General features: G+C 32.6%; 1 protein-coding gene across 1 annotated transcript in view; it reads right to left on the reverse strand.

The window, feature by feature from the left end:
* Positions 1 to 19,277, reverse strand: part of LOC114928727 (uncharacterized) — a 67,631-nt gene extending 48,354 nt beyond the window's left edge. Inside the window, exon 1 of the mRNA XM_085482895.1 lies at positions 18,856 to 19,277. The gene's annotated coding sequence lies outside the window, so the exon portion shown is untranslated. The remainder of the gene's footprint in view (positions 1 to 18,855) is intronic.
* Between the last annotated feature and the right edge of the window lie 690 nt (positions 19,278 to 19,967).

The raw sequence follows: 19,967 nt of genomic DNA on the forward strand, positions 1-19,967 counted from the left end.
TATCTATATATTTCTATTATCTCTGATTTTATGCTAATTTGCAATTAAGTGATTCGATTCTCTCAATGCATATTCAATGCAATTCACATCTTTCTTTTACCAATCTCATGCTATTTTTAAAGTCTCAATTGTAGAAAGGACATTTCACACAAACATGTTCAACGTCAACTGAATACTCGGGAAGGAGTGATACAAAGCGATCGAAATATAGGAGAAAGGAATTCGTTACTCTCTGTTTCGAAATTCCTCGGAGGATTGTTCACGTCGAGCGAGCGGCTGCTCACTAATGTCAATTGAAAAAAATCTCATTCATTTAACGCGTCCTCTTAGTTATGTAAAAGCCGGCATATTGCAATGACGTAACATTCTGAATATCTATATCCAAATATAGACAAACGTAGTCTCTCCTAATCATTAAAAATAATACAGAAAAAAAATATAGTATACAGAAATAGAAATATATTGACGTATATGTAAATGTAAATGTCTCATTGTTTTCATACTTTTACATAAATAATTTGATTTATGCTATATATGTACAATCTTTGCATAAAAATTGTGCAAATATGGAAGTTTCAAAGTTTACAAAATTTTATATTGAAAAATAGATTTCGACCGTCAAAATTTAAACAATAGGATCGAGTGAAGGCGATTCCGTGAAAATAATGCAACGTACTGCACGCAATCCGATTGTATACGGGATCGTTTCTTTCGTGCTGTGTGCACCGATGGTGCACTATTAGTACTACCATAGGCTGCAGAAATTGCAAGAAAGAGAGAAACGCGGTGAGATGCAGAAGGGAAGAGAAACGGCGGCAAGGATCACTGCCTCGAGAGGAAAAAGGCTCAGCGAGCGAGAAAGAGAGAGAGAGATACGGAAACACACAGCTTCTCTCGAGGCGTATGAGAGTTGATCTCAGGGCGGATTCCCACCGGAGGATCGGTCACGACTTAAGGCGCCGTCCGCAAGAGCACTCCCGACGATTGGATAATGCGCGCGATTTCGCTCTATCGCGTCCACCTCAATCTTTTCCTCGTCTTTCAACCTTCTACCTTCCTCGAGAAGAGCCTCGCCGCGCGATCATTACGTATATCGCCGTACAAAACAGCAATCTAAGTATATATACGACTCCGGTGAAAACGCCTTTCCACTGTTATATGCTAAATAAGGAATAATTGGTGCATTTAGATGAGACCCCCGGGGTCGTAGAAACCGCGAAGGGAGATGATTGTTGAATATCATTGTACAAGATATGATAAATCACATCTGGACCACATGATCGCCGATTTATCACTTGTGCTTGTGAAGAATTAATCAAATTCATTTAAGAACAACGGCGCAAGCAATTCGTTGAATGTCAAAGTTTATCTAATAACAATTTTTAACTCAACGAGGAGATAGAAACTTTGAAAAATTCAATAATTAATCATTGGTATAATAGCATCATTTTATTTACTAATGTATTATCAAAATGTGTTATAAATCAAATAATATTTTAAGTTGAGAATGTTATGTAATATCGGGGTGTCAAGCAGACTCAATGAAAAAAATTCCCTCATTTTTTTCAGATTTTCCAAGACCAAAAATTAATTTTTTCCCTGATTTTTTAGTATTATTTTTTCCAAATATATCATTTGCATATATCTACATGATAAATCAATTAAATGTTAATTTATGAAATCCTTCAGATATTTTTGTCAACAATGAAAATTTATATTTATTTAATAAAAAATTTCAAATTATTGAGACAAATGTAGAATAATGTGGAAAAATCCAGATAAATAGTAAAATTCCCTGACTTTTCCCTGATAATTCCAGATTTATAAAATTCCCTGACAATGCCCAGTTTTCCAGATTTCCCTGACCGCTAGACACTCTGAATATATTCAATAATAAAAATAAAAAAAATAAATAAATTGGAACCGATAAAAATAATTCAAGTTAGAATATACATATATCCTAGAAGAATTTTATTGCAATATATCCTATTACTATGAAAATGAATTTTAGATGGATTTTATAAATACGCTCAAACATTTGGGCGCATCGGGGATGCATCGGATGCAGTTCTCGCTTAAGTCGGGATGCGCGTGAATATGCACGAACGTAAATGCCATAAGGAAGTCATTAATCTGCTGAAACTCGCGGTGGCTATCTTCGGCGCAAAAGAACCTTACCGATCTAAGCTGCACACGACTGAGAGCTTCCATCCGTACCAAGAGATATATCCCGTATAGGATGACATTCCGCACTCGGAATGCATAGATAAGATCGTATTAATCCATAACGACTACGATGCATCGCACTGACGTATGAAATATTATAATAATGCCGTATCGCGAGATAAACATTACACGCATACACACACACACACACGCACACACACACCTACTTCAATTTATAGTACAAAAATTATTATTAACTTGTCGCTAATTTAATATTACTTAAATGGTAGAATTTTAATTACAAATAAATTCATTATCGTTTCATCATTTCTGTTAAATCAATTGATTAACAAATTTCAATTTTAAATCTTAATTAAAAGCACGAGGGTTTAATTAGAATCTGGAGATCGCTCCGGGGAACGTGTTTTACTTAGGTCAAAAAATTAATTCAACATTTTTTTTTATATAATACGGAATATAGAGGAGACCTTCGCGAGTTGGAATTTGCGGAGCTATATATAAAGGACAATTACGAGGTCGGAAGTAGCGAGAACCGCCAACGCTTGAAAGGTAGACGACTATCGATCGTTTCTCCGTATACTCTAGTCGGTAGAATTTTGAGGTCGACGTCCTTTGCAGTGTTGCACGCCAATCGATATATAGTATATACGACCGGCCTCTTCACGGTGGTAAAAATACGTCCCTGCCAATTAATTTACAACGCTTGTCCATTGTAAGCGGCGTAAAGCGCTTTTAGCGATTACTTTAGCTCTCCCGGGACACTCTCGAGATTCACTCGAGCAAAGCTCGCGAGGAACGTTTACATGTATTTGTATAGAGCCGGCCGAAGTTTGATAATGATCATGGTCATTTTACAGATCGATAATACGTCGACCTCCTTTCCAAGGCACGACGACACGCCTGCCTTTCGAGAGACGCGTGACGTCTCGATATTATGCTGGGTAAATCAGGCTTCGAGATTGCTTCGAGATCGCAATGAGATCGGAATTGCGCTCTCTCAACGTCTCGGCCAATTAATATTTCAATTATTATTTTCCTATGTTTACGTTTCAAACGACCCATCTTTTTTGCCGAGTCAAATTCAGGGTGTCCAGCAGCTCAATGAAAAATATTTCCGCTTTTTCAGATTTCCAAGACCAGAAATTAATTTTTTCCCTGACTTTTTAGTATTATTTTTTCCAAATATATATCATTTGCATATATCTATATGATAAATCAATTCAATGTTAAATCATGAAATTCTTGAGATATTTTTGTCAACGATGAAAATTTATATTTATTTAATAAAACATTTCAAATTATTAAGACAAATGTAGAATAATGTGAAAAAATCCAGATAAATAGTAAAATTCCCTGACAATGCCCGATTTTCCAGATTTCCCTGACACCCGCTAGACGCCCTGAAATTTCATTATGATTAATATAAATTTCTAAATTAAAGTTAACAAGTACAAAAATGTATATATATATATGCAGAAATAAAATTGAAGCTAAAGAGATAATATTAAAATAAAATTTGTGGATGTCGAAAAATATATACAGAATAAAATTAAATAAGAAAAAAAAATAAATTTGTCTAATATATCATTTTCTAAAATCATCTCATAATAAGTTAGCTCCCTAATAATATTATTAGTTAAATGTTAATTTGGAGTTAAAGTGCATGGTCAACAAATGTTCTGCATATCATTAATATCACACCCGTAAATTAATCAGCTGCATTTTTAATTCGTTTCACACGTTGCTCACCTCGATCTCTCGCAAAAGGAAACTCGAGGCGGACATGTCCTGCGAGAAAGAACACGACGTGGGATTGTAGGATCGCTTCGGTAAACATCGGGGGAAGCTATACAAGAGACGCGTAAGGAAGATGAAAAGATTTGTTTCTCAGTCTTATCAGAATGTGGGCGTGCTATATACACCGACGATGTCCGGGAAGCAAGTTAACCCGGCTGATATGTCGACTTTTCCTCCTCTTTCAGTCTCTTTTTTTCGGCTATCTCATTTCCCTTCGAAGCGATAATTCGCCCCACTTTGACACGCGAGTACATCGAATTCTTTCTGCCGAATAATTCGGGGACTCGCACGAATAACGAAAACATCATTTTTGGAAAATATTTTATTTGAATCTTATCAGAAGAATAAAGGTGAAGAGTGAAACTTTTATTTCTCTTTATAAAAACATTAAAATATTTCAAATTTCTTAATATTAATTTGTTTCCTAATTTTGAGAACATTATAGAAAGCAGAGAATTAATTTAATTTTATTCTGTATATATTTTTTGATATTCACAAATTTTATTTTAATATTACCCCTTTATTTTTTTATTTCATTTCTGCATATATATATGCATTTTTGTACTTATTAACTATAATTTAAAAATTTATATAAACCATAGTAAAATTTGACCCAGAAAAAAAGATGGATGGTTTCAAACGTAAACATATAGAAAAATAATAATGATATAAATTCAATTTGGATTCGAGTTTTATTTAAAATCTGAATATTGAAATATCTTTTTCTATGTCTTATTAAGAAAATAGTGTGTAGCTTCTTGTATGAATTTTATTATTGATCGATATTTTATCACATAGATATATGATTTTATCACAGATATTTTGTTCACGTATTTTTCAACGAATTCAAGACGAACCCTCGCATGAGCTACGATCGAAAGATCCATGTAGGGATCATCGGCGTCGGAAATAGAGATCGAGACGATCAGGTTCGTCGGACCGGCTCTCTCTTGCGTAATACAGCCCTGAGCCATATTCTTACAACGGTAATGGAAGCCCGGTTCGTCGGGCTTCCTCCTACAACGCCGACAAAACCCGTTGCTTCTTGCAGTTTAACGATCGCGGGCGTACGTGTCAGAATTTATGCAGCTGCGAGAAAAAGAAAAGCTTTTCCTCCGGAAAAGCGGATGCGCGCTGCTCCTCGATTGGAACTCGTCATGTTAAAGCCTTGTTTCTATCTCAGATATAGTTCCTTTTCATTCCTTTTGTTTCCGCCTTCTCTATTTTTCAAGAGGATATCGATTCTCGTGGGAAATCTGCTAAAAGTCACGCCGCAAATTTTGTGGGCCTATAAGAAACATCCTCCCGCGAGATCTGGCGAGATTCGAAAAAGAGAAGGCATTCCTAGCAATATTTTTCATGATCGTGATTAAGTACCTACCGTTGAAATAATAGATAAAAAAAAAACACACAAATTAGAGAGAAAAAATGCAAAAACTTCTTATCTGTTTTCAATATACATAAACATGTCAGGAAATATCGAAAGTAGAAACTCATCCTCGATATCGATTATTCCAGTCGATAAAGATACGAAAAAAAGAGAACGAAAAACAGTGTAATAAAATTCGCAATAACGATACAATTTTATATTCAATAACAAACAAAATTGGAAAAGTTCCTCGGGGATTTTTCAATTCTCCGAAAATTGTTTGAATTATTATTGTATTTGAATTTAATTTTTTAGTCATGAGATCAACTTTGTATTTTTGTTTTTTTCTAATTTAAAAAACCATGTCAAAACTATCTGACAGAAAAAGAGATGAGTGTCCATCTCTACACTATTTATAAAATACTTTACGAGAGGTATGGTTCCTTTCTTAATTATCATTGTATACTTATTGAATTTAATTTTTTCAGTCATGAGATTAACTTTATATTCTCACACTGAAAAAAAAATGTGTTAACTTGACTAAACCTTTCAATGAAATATTATTTTATTAATTGAACATATAAAAATATTTAAAATAAATATAACATATTAAATATAACAAAACTTATATTTGACTTAAATACTATATGTTCAATTAAAACAGTAATTTAGTTGAAAAGTTTAATCAAGTTGCAGTGTATGTCTTTTTTTCTAATTCAAAAACCCATGTCAAAACCATCTGAGAGAGAAAGAGAGTGTATCCATCTCCACAATATTTATAAAATATTTTACGAGAAGTATGGTTCCTCCCTCAATTATTATTATTTGAATTTAATTTTTAGTCACGAGATCAATTTTATATTCTTGTTTTTTTCTAATATAAAAAACCATGTCAAAACCATATCTGAGAAAAAGAGAGTATATCCATCTCCACAATATTTATAAAATATCTTACGAGAAGTATGGTTCCTTCCTCAATTATTATTGTACATATTTAAATTTAATTTTCAGACACGAGATCAACTTTATATTCTTATTTTTTTTCTAATATAAAAAACCATGTCAAAACCATTCAAGAGAAAGAGAGTGTGTCATCTCCACAATATTTATAAAATATTTGACAAGAAGTATGGTTCCTTCCTCAATTATTATTGTATTTGAATTTAATTTTTAGTCACGAGCTCAACTTTATATTCTTGTTTTTTTTCTAATATAAAAAACCGTGTCAAAACCATCCGAGAGAAAGAGAGTGTGTCCATCTCTACAATATTTATAAAGTACTAAATATATAAATATATAATGAATGCGAAAATAAAAGAACGGAATAAAAATACCGTAAATGCGATAACACTCAACACTGCGTTCCGTATATAACGCGAACGATATCGACAAAGTAACATTTATACAGAGTAATAAGGCAGAGGGAGACGGAAAGATGAAAGAGGAGAGGTGCTTCATAATGAGTCGCGTTTGCGGAGACAAGCAGAGCATGTCGGAGCGGGCCAGTGCACATCGCATTCGTGATCGCATCCGCCATCTCTCGCATCGTGATCCTCTCTTTCTCTCTCGCACACATATATGCATGTGCATCTTGCACATCGCGGCGCGAACGAAATGCAACAACATCGCGATCGAATAATTCTGGCGCATAACTCGGACTGAAATCATCGCTTTTTCGGGATAAAGAATATATACACCGTCGTTTTGCCACCACCTAACTTCAATACCGGTTTGGCCGCGGTTATTTATAACGCGTTATTGCGTCGGTTAGGCGAAAATAATGGCGTTATTATCGCACGCAGTTGTTGCGAAGGAACCATACCTCTCGTAAATGCTCCGATAACAACGTTGATAGGAACATTGATCATTTTTTTGAACAAATAACGCGCGCGCACTTCATATATTTGATAGATTAAAAAATATATACAATATAAATATATATATATAATGTCAGAGTTGAGTAATAACTAGTTAATTAGTTAAAAAAGTTAATAACTTTTAACTTTGTTTAGTTAATTTAAAATGTATTAATTTTTAACTTCAACCAATTATTTCTGATCTTAAACTTATTAACTTTTTTCACAAGTTAAATTTTTTTATCTCTAAATACCATCATTATTTTTTTATAAGTTATAAATGTATTATTTTGAAATTAAAGTATTATTAATTTTATGTTCATTTGTCATCAATTGTAATTACCAAAAAATATATTTCTATATAAAAATCACAATTTCTTTGTTATTTGTTATTATATATCTTAAAAGAATTACTAAACAAAATTCTAATTTAATATAAATAATATTTTTAAAAATTAACTTTTGAGTTAATGTTTTATTCATAAAACTTTTAACTTAACTAAATTAATTTTATAAGAAACTAACTTTAACTTAACTTAATTTTAAAAAATCATTAACTTACCCAACCCTGATAAATATATAAAAATATCTACAAGTTGTGTATATGTGTGCGTGATAAACAAAATTAATCTATATGAATTTTTTTTTATATATAATTGAGGCAATTTATTTTCGAGAAGCACGTCTGCAGAGACATCAAGAGCACTCGAAAGCACTATATATATATATATTGTTATGAGAGAAAATGGGCAGGGATGCAGGTAAGCGAATCGCTTTCTAAACACGGACAAACAACCGCGATTATCCCGATTAAAAGTTAAGCCACATCTCAATTTAGAGACGTAAAAAATCAAATCAGCTGATATGTGTGAGATCTGTACGAGGAATCTGTATTGTCCGCGCGAAAAACTGATTCTGTCAGCGTTGCGATGAGATATGGCCGGGTTAATTGTGCGGTTAATTGCATTGTTACACATACATCGTACATATATGTACATCTATGTGAGAAGATGCTTTTCGGTCGCATTCTTCTCTTTATCTGTTATCTTTTCGGTCTATTTGCCTGCGAGAGGGAAACCGCGAGTCACGGTGAAAACCGGGCCGTAATTGCCAACGGAGAATTTGGGTTAGACCACTTGTCTGTCTCGCATCTGCCAGTATGTGTCGCGCCTCTCTGCACCTGCGTCGTCGAGCATTGCCATGTGTAAATTGACGGCAAACCACGATGACAACGACGTTTCGATCCGTGCGCGAAATAATAACGAGCAACGATAAACGAGTTGCCAGACATTGTCGCGTCGCGATAATTTCACTAAATGTCACGACTAGAATTGTCGAAAATCTATAAACAGTAAGAAAAATGCGGTTTCTTATTAAAAACGGTCCCCGGTTAAAATTTTTGTGTAAAATATTTAAAACATTCATGTGTTAATTTAATATATTCCTACTAGTGTGTGTTAATTGAACTTAAATATTAAATTATTAAAACAATTAAAAAAGATATAAAAATAACACAATGTGCATCTATTTTTAATTTTACACAATAAATATGTGCAATAAATATGCAATCAAAGTAATTTTAATTATATAATATAGGAGTAAAGTATTAAATTAAATAAACTGTCAATTAAAAAAATTACAAATAGAAAAAAGATTATAGATATGTAAAAATTTTGAAGATATTTAAATGCAAATGGCATAGAAATAAAAATGCAGGCAATAATTCTAGAAAATCAAAAGATTTATCGCAATGCATTAGAAAAAAAAACGTGCTCGCCGAGGCGATTTTTTTCCATCAAAGCATATCGAGGCCCCAAAAAGTGGAGCATTCAAGTCATAGAATGCGCAACTTTTCCAGCTTCCATAGATTCCGCGAAGCGTTTCCGCGGCCGTAATTACAAAACGTAACGAAAAATCCTAATTAGCTTAATGAAATCCGCTAATGAAATACGCTTGATTCCGATGCGCCCGAATCTCTACCGCGTTGCCCCAGAATCGCGATAAATATGTAGACACACATCGTGTATATAGCGTTGAACACATTAACCTCCCTGCATTTATAAACTGCATTCAACTTAGCTATGCATGTTCCATCGATCCTTTCAAACGCGATCTCTGCCATATAATGTGCATGTGCATGTGTGTGTGTTCGCGTGCACCCTATTTCCAATCAAATAAATTATAAATCGTGGCAACTTATTAATTTACGAATAAAAATTTTAATTAAGAAGCGATATTAAAAATCACATTTATACTGGATTATTTGATTGAATAAAACGGGAAAGTTATTCGCTGCGTGAAATGTTGATTAAATGATAGCGATCAAAAATGTAAATGAAAATTTATATTGCACATTCTGAAATAAAATAAGACCGCGATGTATATGTACCGCAAGAGGCGATTATTACAACATACATATATGGTATATGTGTATATTCAAATATTTTACTGATATATACGAATTGTATATCATATAGACAGTGCGTAATCATAACAAATAAGTTTATTCGATTTTTGCCCTAATTCTATTAAAACTTATTACAACGTCACGGCTGATAAATCGAAGTAGGCATAACGCAATAAATCACGTCTAGGCATACTAACGATCTTAATCCGTGTACATTTGCCTATTTCTCTGTTGCACTACAATGATATATTGCTGCATTGCGAGCAGCATTGTAGAAAAAGAGAGACATCTCAAAAGAGAAACTGCTCGTTTGCATTATCTCAAAGTGATCAATTCACTTGTCACAATGCATAATTCATTTGAGAAGTATCCTCGATAAATGTAGGAAATTCCCAGAGTAGTTATTTAACAATTTTACAAATTACTCTTATTTTTATTCCCTTATTCAATAAAACATATATGTAAGATCAAACAAATTTCAGTGTATGAAAAATAAGAAACAAAATAAATCAATCTAGAAACCTTTGAGATCCTTTTTCACATCTCTATTAAGTTAGCTTTTATTAATTAGGTGTTAAGTACTGAAAGTCGGAAGTAGGAGACTTCGAATCATTTGACAAAAAATTTAATTTATTCTTGGGTAATTAAGTATCTTAACAGTATATTAATAAACGAATATTTTGATACTTAATAACTTTAAAATATTTAATTTTTTAATATTATTTTACGCTTGTAAGCTAATTCGTGTTATCAAAATCGACATTCAATTTCCTGTACAAAATAAAGTAAGTACTTAACTCATGTTTTCGTTTTTTCAATTTTTATAGATTGTATTTTATTTAGGGAAGAAGACGCTCTAACATTAAATCAATATCACTCCTTTCAATATCTAATTTTTAAAGTATTTCCGAATATCCGACATCAGCACTTAATTAACACCTAATTTTAAAATAAATTATATTTTGTTTAACGCTGAGGAGTTAACAGGAATTTTTTTACTCACACATGGAGTGCTCCAAAATTATTCTATTAATGCTTTTTACGTATTCTGGTGTAATTTGAAATAAAAAAATTTTTTACTCAAAATTTTTAAATCTAAAATTAAAACTTCTAAATTAAAATAAAAAAAAGGAAAAATCTTTAAATATAAAATTCTTCAAAACTTTATCACCACTTTTTCACATATTTTAAAATTCTAATCTCTTCTTTCTGAATAAAAATTTAGTAATGTCGGGACGCCTACATGCGAATATACGATTTCACCGCAATTTAGTGGCTACGAATCCTTGTGACATCAAAGAGGGGATATAAAGCGCGCGTGTGCGAGGTCTTCCGTCAGTGAAAACGAAGACCGATCTCTCGAAATCTCCGGCTCACGCCTAAACTACCGACGTTTCCGGCGTTTGAACGTCGCCGGAGAACTTTCTCCCATTGCGTTCAGCTCGTTCGCATGCGTATGTAGATAACGAAGTCTGAGGCACCGATCGCGTGCGTTATTTTAATTTCGAATTTTGTGTCACGTAAGAGACCCTTGTGACGTTAATCTCGAAACGTTCCATCTATTTCTAACAAAGACGAAATATTATGATTAAAAAAATTCGTCAAATAATTTAATTACTCAAGTATGAAAAGATATCGTAAAAATATATTTATAAATTAGAAACTTAATTGCTATGTTTAATTAATTCAGTTATTATTTTTTAATTAGTAGTTTTACTATTTTACGTATACATAAAAACTTTTATAAAAATTATTATCTATATATATAAACAAAGTATAAGAGCACAAATAGAATATGAAATATTGTAAAAAAAAAAAAAAACTAGTGTCATTAGATAAAATTAAAGATTCAACTATTTATTAACTTTATTCATATAATGTAAATTCCGAAACGTTCCATCTATTTCTAACAAAGACGGAATATTACGATTAAAAAAATTCGTCAAATAATTTAACTACACTATCAAGTGTAAAAAGATATCGTAAAAATAAATTTATAAATTAGAAACTTAATTGCTATGTTTAATTAATTCAGTTATAATTTTTTAATCAGTAGTTTTTCTATTTTACGTATATAAAATCTTGTATAAAAATTAATATCTACATATATAAGCAAAGTAAAAATACAAATAGAATATGAAATATTCTAAAAAAAGAACTAGTGTTTCAACTATTTGTTGGCTTTACTCATTATATCAACTGAAAATTAATATATTAATAATGATGTATTAACAACCGATATTAAATAGATCAGAACATAGCGGAAGATATTTTTTATATGAGAATAATCGTGTGCGAATATCTTTACACAGATTACTTTGTATTATGTTGTATAATCGAGATAATTGCACGAGAACGCATATGCGTGCAATTAAAAATTGCGACGATTAGAATAAGAAAACAATTAAGTTCGTAAGATGAATAAAGAGGAAAACCTCTGAGTTTACGCAAGCCGTTTCCCTGATATTATCATGCCCTTCCGACAAGAGAAGATACGACGAGAAAGTTTTTTTGACCCGCATTAATTTAATGCACTAGGAAACGTTTCTGAAGCAATCTGAGAGAAAAAAAAAGAATATAATGCATATATAAAAAACATTGTGTATGAAAAATTAACAATAGTAAACTATTACAACCTATTTTTATAAATCTGCGATAAAAATAAAAATTAAAGAAGCTTGAAAAAAAATGTTTTTAAATACTTATATGTGAAACTTAATTAGTATAATTGATCAAAATTGATCTCTTCTAATATATATTTTACAGTTTTGATATATTACAAAATTTGATAAAATATTTAATATTTTGATAAGAATAACGATCAAAAATTCTTACATCATATACAAAATATGAAAAATATTTCAGTAAAATTCTATATCAGAAGTCTGCAGTATTATGAGAGTCTTAGTTGTTTCTATGGCCTATATATTTATTTGATAGATCCTTATCTTCACATATTACACATATAAGGACTCTCGCGCCCCGATGACAAACTTGACAAAAGCACGTGCGTGTACGTCAACGAACACACGATCATTATCATCGGCATCTTCCGTACTATTGCTCTCCCTTCCTCTTTCTCTCTCTTTCTTTCTCCTAGAATTACCTCTAGCAACAAACCAGCGACGCGTAAGGTTAAAGACCTTATCCGCGAACCAGTTTCGATCGACAAGAAAAGCATGTATATTACCGAGACGAGGATGCGTGTGTATGCGTGCGTATAACATAGTAGATCCTTGAATCGGTTCGATCACGATTTATGATAATTTCTTTAGACCAGATGCTCTATTTTACTCGTGCTAATGACGTCGTTTCAATGAATCCATCTGGAAATCTCCGAGATTTCCCCTGCTAGAGTGTGCACGCTCATTAAACAAATGCCGCTTACGAATCAATTTGTGCCTGATAAACGAAATCATTATCGCGATGAAATTGCCATCAACATGTAGCATCTTGAGAAAAGAATGTGACTAGTCCAAAAGCCAGAGTTTTTAAATTATTATTTCATTTAAAAAAAAATAAAAATAAAATTTATTGCATTAATAATAATTAAAATTTTTCTATATGAAACAAAATGCACAAAATATTATTTAAAAATTTTTGGTAAACAAATAAATTCATATTGTGTTGTGTTATGTGACAACGTAAAATTCTATGTACTTTTAACTGTAATTTTATCATTCTAAACTTTGCGAGTTTTATATTGACAATTGTGAATACTTTCAATTGCGCAACGCTCTTTTTAAATTGCAAAATTGTATATTACAACTGCGATGTAATAACGAGTTTCTCACTTATTATTGAATCGCGATGAAAACGCGCGTGATGGAGACGTTAATCTCTTCAATTATGATCGTTATCGAGCGAAGCGATGCATGATTGCGCGATATGAAAGCTTGCCTGATGTTCAGGCTAAATTATTGCCGCAAAAGTAAATGGAAATCTTGCAAAATTCATAGTTGCGACAAAAATATGATCAATATAATTGGCAAAAAGCATGCACTTGATCTTGATCTTTCTATCTCCGGCAAAAATGACGGTATATGACAAGAATAATTTTTTTAAAGAACGCAGGAAAAATGCACAAAAAATTTACGTAAGATGATGGTCATTATTAACGATATTCTTATCTATGTATATCGACTGCCTGCTCCGAAATTCAAACGAATGTTGATTACTGAATAAAGTTTAGACATACTCGCGCATCTGTATTTATATTCGCAAAGCTTTATGTTATCGTGAATCTAAAATACGCAGGAATTTGCGTAAACGGCGCCAGAAATCTACGAGGCAGACAGCATGTATATATGTCCGGTATAAATAATAAAGCACATAGTTATAGCGAATTTTTCTGATTTATCGGAAATCTTTATTCTGAATTTCTTAGATATTGGAAAGAATTTTTAACATTAAATTTGTGAAAAGCATTATAACATAATTTCGTAATATCAAATATTTATAAGATATTTATAGAAATGAGTTTTACTTTTGAAGCAAAGCAAAGATCGACAAATGTGTGAAAATTCAATCTATGAGACTCAAAATATATAGAAAAAAATTTAATATACAAAATATTAAGTTAAATATAAATATTAAAAATAGGTACGAGAATTCACAATAATTATTTTAAAAATATTTATGAAAATATGCTAAAACATTAAAAAATTGTATTTGTATTATAAAATCTGCGATGCAAGAAACTCTTTTAAAGTAATTCAAGATATATGTATAAAAATAAAAATTATAATTATAATTACAGAATGAAGAATTCATAGTTAATTCCAAAATCTATATATGCATTAGAAAAATATATACATACTGAAAAACAAATTATTAACTTGACTAACCGTTCAACTAAATATTATTTTGTTAATTGAACATATAGAAATATTTAAATTAAATATAACATATTAAATCTAACAAAACGTGTATTTGACATAAATACTAATATATGTCTAATTAACAAAATAGTAATTTAGTTGAACGGTTTAGTGAAGTTAACAATTTTTTCAGTGTATTTATGGAAAGAAATATATCTATATTTAAAAATGTTTTCTATTATATTAAAATCTTTCTATTATAAAAAAGTAAAGATTACTAGGCGCAACATTAATTCATGCTACCAAAAATCTACAAAATGCAAAACAAACGTATTGTATATAAAATCGAAGATACCTATATACAGATGCGCAAATTCGCGCGAAAGGGAAAAATTCGTAAAGTCCAAGAAAATGTGAAATAAAAATGTATATAATATCAAGGAATCTCGTAGGAAAAGGAACTTACAGCAAGGCTACGTAATATCTAAGATCTCAACGATAGCTATATACTACCGAACCACGACAGTATTGCGATAGCAAAGTTGTGTGGGGCATCCTATTTTATCAGTATTCGATCCAAAGTATCGAAGGAACGTTCAAGGGAACGGAGTTCAACGCGGAATATCGTTGTTGCGCTCGAGAGAGAGAAAGATGTGTATCCGTTCACCGGCATCGATATCTGACATTTCAGCGGAGAAGCGCGCGCGTTCTGCTTTTCTCTCTTCGGTTTATAGCGCAGGGCGCGCCTAAACCGGGTCGGCGCGATATATAGAACGACTCTTCTTCGCGTTTCCTGCCTGCTAATGCAACGCGCGCGCGTAATACTATGTAATATCGGTTTGAAACCGCGCCTGTGTATTTGTTTGTAAAAAGAAAGGAGAGGCGCGCGCGCAAGACAGAGAAAAAAATAAAAAGAGAGAGAGAGACAGAGGAAGGCAGCCGTGTATTTTCAACGCGTAGCGCGTTACGTAATTCATTGTTCGGATGCAACACAACGAGAACACCCGCGCCATCCATGCCGAAGACCTAAAAGAGCCGGTTGGCTACCGCTTTCACGTTTCATCAACGTCCGGGATTTACTCGTCCCTTCCCTGCGCGGAGAAATGAAAAAAAGTTGTATTAAATTCATCTCTCGCGCCCTAAAGTCAAATATTTTCTCGTCAAAAATTTATATCGCGTCAGATTTTCTCTGTCATTTCATTTGCATCTTCCTCACGGATCAATTGACTGAAACGCGCTTATACCTCCTTGGAATCAGGAAAAAAATTAAGTTTTTGCTCTTCCTTTTGAATAAACACTGGAATTCATTTGCATATTTCATATAAAAAAATAAAAATAAAATAACAAAAAATTCTAAAAAATTTAATTACACCCTCTCCTGAAAAAAAATTCCGCGTACGATTTAATCCATGCATTAAATACTGTATATGATAACTAAAGTAAACTTTTAACATGTACTTAATCTTATCACGTATATCGACGTACTATTTTTTCTCAATAATTCTCTACAAATGAAAAAATGTACAAAGTCGCGATATTATTGTGGCTAATTGTAAATATAAATTCGATATGCTGCGCTTTTAAAATACAAACAATCCGTCTCCTCCCTTCTCTCTCTCTTTTTCTATTTTTTTATGCTCGGAATGGCGTTTAGAATTTGCATCATAATAAAAATAAGCGCATCAAAGATGCGTGATCAACAATCGCTTGTGCGCATTAGTAACAATAGCAGCAAATCGTTGATTTCGTAACGATTCATTATTATCAGTCGTAGGAGTGATCATGTAACCTTGTGTAACCATGTCTACCGTAGTACGTGATTAACGTGCCACAATTATCTGTACTTTATACACGCCTCGTTTTTGTGACGTTTATTCGACGATTTATTCGATCCATTCAAATTATGCGCGAGCGTTTATAAATATTCGCTCTTATTTCGCAATTTTAATTCTTACGATAACCATATATCGCGAAATTATGCGCGCACTCGCATGTGTTCTTTATAATTGCCCCCGATATTTATTCCTTAATTGACACCGATGAAAAAATATTTGCGCGTTCATAATAATTAACTTTATAGTTAACGATGTGTCGTGTTTTTTGCAATTTGCAATGTGAAATTCTATCAAGGGACCCAGAGAAATATATTTTGTCGCGTTCGCGATGAACGCAAATATTTTCGTAAAAAAACACCTGCGATGAATTAACCTTATCGCTGGTGCGATTTTAATGGCCTCATTACAATCTTCACAATATAAATCTTCAATCGTGTAAAACATTTTTGCCAAATCGACGAAGCATGTTATTACAACGCGTCATATTTTGTAAACACGACCCACCTATATATCGGTCGGAATATCTCGAAAAAATGATTCAATTCAAATAATTATAATCGACGAACGTCGAAGAGAAAAATAATCGCGGAAAATATTTCCGATATCGAAAAATTATAATCGCGGAAGAAAAATAAAAACACGAAAGACGCTAGCTACACAGTAGAAAAATTTGTGTTTTCTTGTTAAAAACGGTCTCCGTAAAAATTTTGTTAAATACTTAACACATGAATGTATTAATTTAACATATTGTTGTTGTGTTATTTGAACTTAAATATTAAATTTTTTAAACAACTGAAAAAAGATGTAAAAATAACACAAAATGTGAATCTATTTTTAATTTTACACAATAAATATGTTCTGCTTGATTAACTGACAAGATTTATCTGTTAAAGTTTAAAAAAAAGTGTCAATTTTCTATTTTATAATATATTTTATATTTTATAATATAAGTGGAGATGATAAAATTTCTGTGGACCGTTCGGAACATGTGAAATCTGTTAAATTTAACACAAATTTTTCAACTGTGTATATTTAATTCAAATTAGTCGAATAAACTTTGCAAAGTAAGTTAAACTGATTGTGAGATCTATTTGGCGAAACGAAATTTAACTTGTGAAACTGCATTTAACTTCGTATAAGTATATGTATTACCTCGGTAGATTTTATACGTCGCAGACGAGAGAAACTCGGACGAGAGATTCGTCGAAAAAGCTCGAGTCAAAAATTCCACGAAGAAGCGAACGAGATAAGAGCAAACGCGAGCGATGTGTTTACGTTTTCTTTTTTTCCAAGCTCCATTGAAACTGAAGAAGTACGTAAAATGGTCCAAATGGATTCGATAAATGTATATAAAATGTATGTATATATATGAATATAAAGAATATATCGTTGTTGCGTGCAATTCATTAATTACACATTATTCTTTCTGCGATTGTTTAATTCATTTCCGGATAATTTTCGAGAATTTATGCGCGAGTGCTTTCGAAGAGTTCCGTTATTCTCCGACAATTATGCGGAATAGAATATAAATGAAATGCGATTTAATGAGGGAGGAGGAGGAAAGGTACGAGAAATTCCTTCGTCGATTGTATCTTATCATCTTAGCTCATAATCCTCAATTGATTTTATTTAGTCAGAAAATTAAATAGATTCATTGACATCATCTAATAACATTTGCCACACAAGATATGTTTTTAGATTCGTCATCGTTGATTTTTAGCAATATTCACACAGCTTTCAATTGAAGCGAGTACGATTAAATTCAATTTTTGCGAGCTCTTACTCTGCCCAAAATGCGCGCATTTGTTGAAAAAAGTTAGTTCATAAACTTAAAACTAAAACTGAAAATTAAACAAAGAAAACTAAAAAAATTACATAAAGAATATATATTTAATAAATATAAATACGAAATAAATATTTATATATTAATTACAATAAAATAATAAATATAATAAAATTAAATATTTCTGTAATATAATATAAATAGTAAATATATATACTTGTCTTTTACGATGTGCGTCGCTTTTACCGAATCAATTCTGTTAACAGATATAAATAGATTGGGAAAAACTTTCAAAAATTGAACTCAACTTCAAATAAATAATAATCATCTCTTTTTTGTTTCATCTTCAATCACAAAAATCTATTATTTGTCAATATGGCGGATATACAATATATATATATATATATATATATATATTATTGTCTCTATCTATTTTCACCGAAATGGTTTGCAGTTTCAAAAAGATTTACTTACATCCTTCGTTTGCAATTGCGACAAAGCAACGAATTCATTCTCACCCGAAATCATGGAAATTGATTTTAATCGTACACGAAGAATTGAATCGCAATGAAAACAGCATGAAAAAAATGACCACGACTAAACAAGCCGGTAAGATTTGAGGCATCGGTCACGAGTCGTTGCACTTTTCCATGGCCAACAGGTGGTGGCTGCTCGGCTCCGCGAGCGAGGAAACGCGGCCAAAAGGGATTCGATAAACACAACGCGTACATGTACGCAACATATAATACACGTACACCCGCGCAGGCTAAAGATCGCATAGAAAATGTGGCGAGCACGTACCTTGAAAATTTGGAGAAAATCTCGGCGCGCGATGAATATCCTTCGACGCTGCGTGTGCCCTGAAGTTAGCCGCGAAGATCCGTCTCTCACCTTCCTTCTCTCCCTCTCGCGAGTGGCGTTACTCCAAACAAGAACTTCTTCCTTCGGGCAGAATTTGAGGCACAGAACCGTTTCACACGATACGTATGGTACGTAAACTGCGAAGCACACGATGATACAGGCACACGCGAACTTGTCGCGTCGCGACGCGCGACTGTTGCGGACGTTCCGCGTGCGTGAGAAACAAGACGCGGCGTTTCGCGACGGCGCGATACGACGAGGAGCGAAACGCGCGATGACGAAACAGCAGCGACGCGACGCGACCGAACGAAAGCGGGACCGAGCGAGAGAGAGCGACACGCCGCGCGGCGCACTCGGCGGTCGCTGAGCGAGTAATGACGACGGCGCACGAACGCAGCCGATGTTCCCGTCCCACCCCCACCCCACCGCCGCCCCATCCCCACTCCTCCGAGTCGCGCAGCGCGCTGGTGGTGGGAGGCTGACGTCACAGTCTCCTTCCCGCGACCTCGGCCGATAAAGAAGAACGTTCTCGAAGATTGCGCATAATTATTATAAATATATTATTGTTAATAATCCTTATGATGTGTTGTTTTTCTTTCTCTTATATATCTGTAAAAATAAACAAATATATACACAAAATATTAAGAAAAATTATTAGCTTGATGTTCATAAATTATTGTCGCGAACGTTTATTATTAATTTCAATTTTTAAGAAATTTTCATATATGTATATATAGTTTATTTATATATATGAATATATATATACGCGTTTGAACATTGACAGATATATGTATCTGAAAATTTCAACATTTTTTATAAAAACTATGATTTCTTTTCTATATCTAATTTTTTTGTTAAAATCACTTTTTCTTCAAATTGATAATTTACAAAGATCAACATTATTCTCTGTGATAAAGAAAATATCTGTCAACGATATATGTACATGAATAAATCATTGTGTTCAAACGTAATCATATACAAAAGTGAGCTAAGAATGACAATTTTTTTAAGATCCAATTTTCACATCTCAAAACACTCAAAATTATATGTGA

This window comes from Nylanderia fulva, unplaced genomic scaffold (genome assembly GCF_048542155.1).
Source record: "Nylanderia fulva isolate GAGA-0341 unplaced genomic scaffold, ASM4854215v1 Scaffold22, whole genome shotgun sequence".
NCBI lineage: Eukaryota > Metazoa > Arthropoda > Insecta > Hymenoptera > Formicidae > Nylanderia > Nylanderia fulva.